This window comes from Neovison vison, chromosome 2 (genome assembly GCF_020171115.1).
Source record: "Neovison vison isolate M4711 chromosome 2, ASM_NN_V1, whole genome shotgun sequence".
NCBI classification, from domain to species: Eukaryota; Metazoa; Chordata; class Mammalia; order Carnivora; family Mustelidae; genus Neogale; species Neogale vison.
The window spans coordinates 74,039,745-74,047,328 of record NC_058092.1 but is presented as its reverse complement, the minus strand read 5'-3'; the positions used below and the strand labels follow the sequence as shown (position 1 = coordinate 74,047,328).

General features: G+C 41.8%; 1 long non-coding RNA gene across 1 annotated transcript; it reads right to left on the bottom strand.

The window, feature by feature from the left end:
• Positions 1 to 2,357: 2,357 nt before the first annotated feature.
• Positions 2,358 to 6,352, bottom strand: LOC122898756. The gene is made up of 3 exons (XR_006383047.1): positions 6,192 to 6,352; positions 3,398 to 3,480; positions 2,358 to 2,816 (listed from the first exon to the last, which is right to left on the bottom strand). It is a non-coding gene; the product is annotated as an uncharacterized LOC122898756 (long non-coding RNA).
• Between the last annotated feature and the right edge of the window lie 1,232 nt (positions 6,353 to 7,584).

Sequence of the window (7,584 nt, the reverse complement as noted above, 5' to 3'; positions counted from 1 at the left end):
TGTCAGTTCCACCACCTCCAGGAAGCCTTCCTAAATTTTTTCTCCCACTGAGTTCTTAACACCATTCTCATAGTGAGTCCCTTTTGCTCCAGCTTAGAAACAAAAGTCTTTTGGGGATTCTTTTGTGGCCCCAATGGTACCTAAGAACTAGTCACAGTACCATGATTGTTTGACCCATATTTGTGGTTTTGTGAGCTCAAAAGAAAGGGAAGTGATAGATTGATCCCATATTTGAAATACTTGGGGAGAAGGTCCCCAGCGTGTCCTTCAGAGTCACTTCCTTTCTCCTCAACTAAAGCAGCATCCCCTCAGGAAACCAGCCTGCTCAGAGAAACATGTCCCCCTCTTTCAGTTGCAACATTGGTGCATTGAAAGTAGAGACAGAACTTCATGGTGGCTCCAAAAACATTAACTAAGACAATAATAAATTAACACAATAGTCAACTAATAGCACCGTGATGCTTTCATGTATGAATTGGAATGTGAACACTGAGATTTTCATTTCATGGTTGAAAAATACACGAGTTGACCCAAATACTAATGTCTGCATTTCCATCATTTACATATCATGGGTCAGTAATCATTTCTTGCCTAAATGGATTTCCAAATGAAAAGCTGTAATATTGTAATGGTTTATCATATTTACAAACATCGCATTGTGCTACCCACTTGGTGCTTTGGATTCGCAAACAAGCAGATCCCATTCTCGGAGAAGGCATGAGCAGTGTCTGAGAGGAGTGAGCAGGGTTCCCCGGGGTGGTGGGGGGTGGGGGGGGGGTCCATTTGTTTGTTTCCTCCCTAACCTGCACCAGTCCAGGGTCTTCTACTCCATGGAGACCTCCTCCAGCCACCTCATTCCTCCTGTGGGCAGTTGGGTCAGCAGGGGCCAGGGATGGCTCCTGCCTGTGCTTCTGTAATCATTCTCCCCTCTGGGGCTGAGAAATCTAGCTGCTTTGCAAATAGCTCTTTGGGACGTGGGAACGGCTGAGAGCTGATTCTGGTATTTGGGAAGGGTAATGCAACCTGATGGTTTTTATTACAGTTGGGAACAACATCAAGTGAAACATCTAAGGTGATTTTCCCCCTCATTTTAAAGCTAGAATAATCCAAATCAGCGCATGACTTCACCAGCCTTCCACCTACACCCCATCCTTTTCACTGGACTTCTTCACAGTGTCCTGAGTTACCTGCTTCATTAGGTATCTCGCTGTTGTCATTGGGCGCTGTGTCTCTTGGCAGTCTGTGTTTTTAAGAGATAATACAGTTAGGCCATAGATAAAACCAGGAGCTAGAAAGAGCGATGACACCCCCCACCCCCGGCAAGCTTGGCTTATACCTCAACCTCGCTCTTTACTTAGAACTTGGGGTTGAAAGTCCGCAGCCCACATTTGTGTGGACAGCCCCCCCCTTCTTCATTCACACTCAGCCCAAGGTGCTCCCTAGCCAACACCTCCTTCGCCGGGCTTCTGTTGCTCCCACTTTGGCACAAACACTTAAAAGGAAACGGAGGAAGAAAACGTTGAGGTCATTTATTAGACTCTCCTGTGAATTTGGTTTCAGGACTAGAAAGCGAGTACGGTAGTGTGTGATTTATGAAATCCCTCCCGCTGCTGCTTTTCCTTATTTTTAGGGTGATGTACAAGAAGTGAGTTAGCCAAGACTTGACTGGTCACATTTTATGCCATCACCTGCGAGTCCTAGAATGGAAGGGCATAAAAACAATAATGTGGACAGAGACGCGGTGGGGAGGGATTTAGCTGTTCATGGAAGTTTCTCCTTCAGACCCTCTTGGGGGAAAAAAAAAAAAGCTACCTTTTGAAGGATGAATCTCCCCTCTATTTTTTTTCTACCTGGCCCCTATGTTTTAAAAAGGTTAAGGCCATGTGGGTGTGCATGTGTGCATGTGTGTGTTTTGAGAGGAACAGGCAGAAAGGGAGGGAGTGGAAAATGATTGTTACCATCCCAAAGTCCTTCTTTTCTGGCTCGCTGCAGCTCTGTTGATGAAATGCCATAACAAAAGTGAGCTCACGCCTGTGTGCCTCTATGGTGCAAGGTTCCTGGGTGCCAGATGGGCCTTCTGTGACTGGATGAGCGTGGGTTATTTCATTTCCTACATCTGGGATGCCAAATGGCTGCCCAGAACGCCACAGGAGAGAGACACCGCTTCTCAGCTGGAGGAACCTCCCCTTGCCGGGGATCCCCACGCAGCAGAGGGGACTCGACCCGTGGTTCCCAAGTGCAATGTCAAAGCTCGCCCACACCGGGGCCATGGGGAAACTCTTAGAACCTGAATCAAGATAGAAATAAACAATAACCAATAATGGATGTCAGCTGCAGTTAAAAAAAAAAAAAAAGGAAAGGAAAGGAAAGAACAAATGAAAACAAACCGTAAGCGTTTTCCCCGTCTGGCCTTGGAAGATGTTTTGGGGAATAATGTTTTGTATTTCAGCTTTAAAATTCCTCTGTGACCTTCTAGTCCCACACATCTCCGTATTGCTCATGGTACAGATAAGTGAGCTAAAATGGTCTGAGGACCACGGGCATATACCACAGCTTCTTGGCCTCTTTATCACTTTATTTCGATTAACGGGACAGGGTATGTTGGTGTGTAATAGTAGCAATAATTTCCTTTTCCCAAGTACTGTACCAAAATCGGGCGTCTAGCAAGCAGAACATTTAACGCTGTTCAGAGGAATACAAAGGACAGAGAGTCTAAAAAGCAGGCTTTTCCTGTTTTGGGGTGTGTCGTTGAGATACTCGCTGTCACCTCCATTCCTTGCCCATCAAAACTAGTTATCCCAATCACTCAATTTATCCTGCAGGAAAAAAAATTTTTTTATAAGAATATGTGACAATGTTAAGAAAAAAAAAAAAAGAATCTGACAGTTGACTTAAACTCTTTTGCATAAGATATTTACAAACCACAGCAGATTAAAGGGGGGTTTTATGCATTTTCACATCCTGCTTGGTTTAAAGCAGCAATTTTCTGCAAGGACAACAGAGAAAAAAAAACATGCTTTACACTGCTTATATTAATTACATTTTTTCATTACCCGTCATGTTTTCTGCAGGCTTGTGTATTATTACTGCAAAATGTAATGAAATAGAAAAGGAAAAAAGAATGGACTTCTGGGAAATTTTCCAATTCTTGAAATGCAATGTTAATTGCGAGCTATTTTTAGGGCTGCACAGATAGTGCAGGACCCGGTGCCATCAGAACAAATGGGTCCGGTCCAGGTGCAGCTTCCCCAGTGACAGCCTCAGTCTCTGCCTCGGGAGAGCTTGAAAACCTCCATCTTGCCTGATGCCAAGTCTACCGAAGGGCATGGAAGGATTTCTACAGATGAGCTACTCACCACGGTAACACAAGAAAAGGGAGGGCAGATGAAGGTAGTACCTTAGATAGCTCAGGCCACAGCGATTCTTGGTTTTGAATCCCAACGTTCTCCTCAACCTCCACTCCATCAGAGGGAAAGAAAACTGAGAAGTATTAAGGAAAATGCTGACACATATTGAAATGGTCTCCTAGGCTCTTAAAATGAGGAATCCCCTGAGTGCCCAAGGAGTGGTGACAGACAAGACTCTTTCTCAGTCACCTTTTGCCCCTGCTAGAGAATTGCAACTTCTTAGTCTTGGGTCTGCACCGCCAAGGATTTGATAGAAGTTGTCTGAGAACCGGGAACTTGATGGATTGGAGAGATAGTGTTCCTTTTATTACTAAACTAAATAGACCATAGAACTGACTTCCTGTTTGATTTGTCTGAATAGGTGACTTTGGCATCCACTGATGCCTTTTTATATTACCTCTGTGCCCCAGAATCCCATTTCCTGATGCAGGGTTGGAGCCAACCTTGCCAATGATGGAGAGGCATAGTAAATATGTGTACCAGGGGCCAAGTGTTCTTTTAAGGAAGGTCTCAGAATGGCTTCTAGGAATTCAGAAACTCTGAGCTCATTGGAAAGCTGTCAATCTCAACATAACAGAAAGCATCTGAGGCTGTCTGGGTGTCCTAGCCACCCCTAAATGTTAAACTCTTGCAAATGCAGCCTGTTAAAAAAAAAAATTAGCTGCTAAAACCCCTGAATTCCTATAATTCTTATTGTTACTTCCACGTTCACAAAGTTAACACAAATGTCCATGGACGTCATTGGGCCAAAGCTTGCTTTAGGCTATCGGACTTAGAAATCCAGTTATGAGCAACATTTCACCCACTTATGAGCAACAGGAAAGAACAAAGGGTTAGTATTTTGCAGCCACTAGTCTTCTCTGAACTGTGAGGCAAATACCCTGCTTGCCCATCCCATCTGCTCCAGGCTGTTCTTCCAGGATCTCAGTCGGAGTCTTGTGCTCATTCTGAAGTCAGCATATTGCGACCTCTACTGCAATGTTGTCATCAGATGCAAGTTGGCTGTCTGCCCCAAGACTATTGCTTTAGCACTGATTGACACATTCTTTGGGGTAAAACATGTAATAGAGAAATTCCAACATTCTAGGAGTTTCTTCCAGGAGCAAAAGTCAATTATAAGAGCAATTGGTAAAATCAGTGGTACGCAGAGCAAGAAGGCAAAATGGAAATTGTGCATAAGAACCAAAAGCTTATAGCTGGACAGAGAAACATGAGTTTCCATTCCCCATTGCCTAGATTCAAATTAAGAAGATCAACCTGCATAGTTCCTGTCTAGCCTGGCCCACATTCAGTAGCATTTAAGGGTGAGCTAACTGACTCGTAAATATTTTTGGCTTCCATCTCCTGCTCGTCACAATGATGGTATCAGGCCATTTTCTAATTTGTCCCTGGTTTATTCCAGTCACTCCCCATCTTAATCACCTGCTGCTCCAGAGCCTGCCTCTTTGGACTTCTGTGCTTATTTGATTGAATTGGTAGAGAAGTTCATTGGTATATCCTTAATCTGCAGAACGCCTTCCCAGGAAACACAGTCCATTCTGATCCCTGGCTGAGAAGGTCTTTCTGATGGCCACACTCCCGAACCCACCTTTCTTCCCATCTGCGTACTCCGAGGGCCAAACCAGTTATCTTTGATTATAATCCATCCCACCACTGTCCCCAGGACAGACTGGAATGTTCAAAGAGTCAATCGACATGGTTTCACAAGAGCTATTTAAAATATATATATTCCACGTACTACATGTACATGAAAAAACAAATGATGTCATAAGGGCTTATAGTAAAAGGCCACCATCTTACCTTTTTCATTCTCAATGTCTAACTCCTCTCCTACACATAATCAATTTTAATAATATATGTTTATTTCTTTATCTGTTTATAATATTCCATTGCTTATCTTTTTAATTCCAATAGGGTTATATCTCTATTTTTCTTTCTTTTAAAATTTTGTTTATTTATTTGAGAGAGAGCACGAGGGAGAGCATGAGCAGAGGGAGGGATAGTGGGAGAGGGAGAAACAGATCCCCCCTTTTAAACAATAACTGTTTACTCCCTGCTATGTATATTTGGCTCCTTTACATTTTCCCCTCTCACTCTATATGCCTCTCTCTTCCCAACTGTTAATACTTATAGCTTTAACGTTCTTGTATTGGTTATATTTGTAGTGTTAAATAATATACCCAATGTCTATTTCTCATTTCAGCAACTTCATATGTGTTTGATAAAGATATTGTTGGCTCTGTCCTTCCCTCTTCCTCCACACGCCCTCCCACTCCACATCCATGCATCTGTTGTTAACTCTACTTACACATTTCAATTGTCAAAACTGATAACATTTCTGCTCCTCTCTGCTCCTTAAGGCCTTAAGTAGGTTCATCTAGGGGCTGACTCTAAAAGACAATAGCCTCTAATCTATAATGCAGGATTTATGTGATCATAATTATATATAAGTATTTTCAGTTGTGGACCAATCTCTTTCTTTCCTGACACACCCACCCAGCTGTGTTTGAATTTCTGCTCCCATCTGGACAGCTTGCTCCTAAGCCACTGCCCACTCACCTGCTGGCTTCCCACCCTGCCCCTCCAGGTGAGAGCTATTATTTCCTAGGTCTCACCCAGGAGTTTTCCTCCTTCATGATGTTTTCCATTTTGCTGGAGTTCCTTTTCAATTACCTTCTTAAGTATAAACTATGATAGTTTGGTTACTACTATCATTCTAAACTATCATCACCTACTGTCATACTGTACTTACATGCTAGATATGTTCTTCTCTTCTCTACTTACCTAGTGGTTTGGCTGGGTATAGAACTCAATGATCAAAATTATTTTCCCTCAGAACTTTGAAGATATTCTTCCATTGTCTTCCAGCATCCAGTGTTGCTAGTGAGAAGTCAAAAACCATTCTACTTTTCATTCCTGAAAGGTAACCTGTTTTTTTCCCCCATTGTTTCTCAGGAGCATCTCTCTTTCCTTGGTACTCTAAAGTATCCTAAGTATATGTCTAAATATGGACAAAAACTGGTTTTAAAGCATTTTGATGGAAAGATCTATTTAGAAAAGGTTAGGAAGCAGAAGCTATGTTTTGGCTTCTGAAACTCACATTGATACTAGGGAAGAAATAAATCACGAATGCACATAAACGTGATTTTCTCTTCTCTGGCAAACTGAATTTAGAGTGTGGAGTTCAAATATTAATAACCAAGTAAACAAACACTTCCTTTGGGGAAAATGCCAGAGTCACTAATTTTATAGTTTTTCTTAAAAAAAGCCCTCAAAGGCTGTGAAGTGGAAGTTATCTATTCCTTATTCATGAGGTAGAAGAAAGAGACTGGATCAGATGGAAAGAAAATGCCTAAATTTTTGACATCTTCTTACATTTACCAAAAAAACGAAATTATTTTACTGCATTTTAAGAGAATGATGAACATAAACAGAAGAGCTCAAGGAAAAAAAGATGTAATGAAGCATTTCCTTTGATAGATTTTGCATAAATACCTCATCATGCAGCAAAGGAACCTGGATTTTAGGTCACACAGATCTGGAGGGGAAATCTGGCTCTGCCATTCTTTAGTTATGTGACTCTTGAGCAAATTACTTGAACTCAGTCGATGTTAATTTCCTTCCTCACTTATTCCTAACTCTACTGGTTCAACATGGAGGTTTGGGGAGTTGTAAATATTCTGTATCCAGTGTACCATGATGAGGTACAAACCCAACAATGGGTTTATAAATGTAACAGAAAGTTAAATTGGAAGTTTTGATGGATGCACCAAGACACAATTGATGCTGCATTCCAAAGACAGCACAAGACCATATGCAGAATTTCCAAAAGGAGAAATACAGAAGAACCAATTGCATAATCCTTTAAATCTGTCATTACCATTGAAGATATAAAAGTGCCCTGAATTAAGGAAGAATTTTGTGAGAAGGATTTTGAAGACCCTTTGGTATCTGGAACTCCTATCCTCTTAAGGAAGGTTAGTGAGCTCTGGAGCCCTTCATGTGTGTCTCCTATAGTTAGGGAAACAAATGACCAGTGCCTAGGTTACATCTCAAGAAGATAAAATGCCCCCCAAAACAAGGTAATAGATTAATAGCCTACCTTCAAGAAGTAACTACTCACCAAGATTTGTAAACACTAAGAACTTGATGTAAAAGGCTCAGGCCTGTTTTAAAA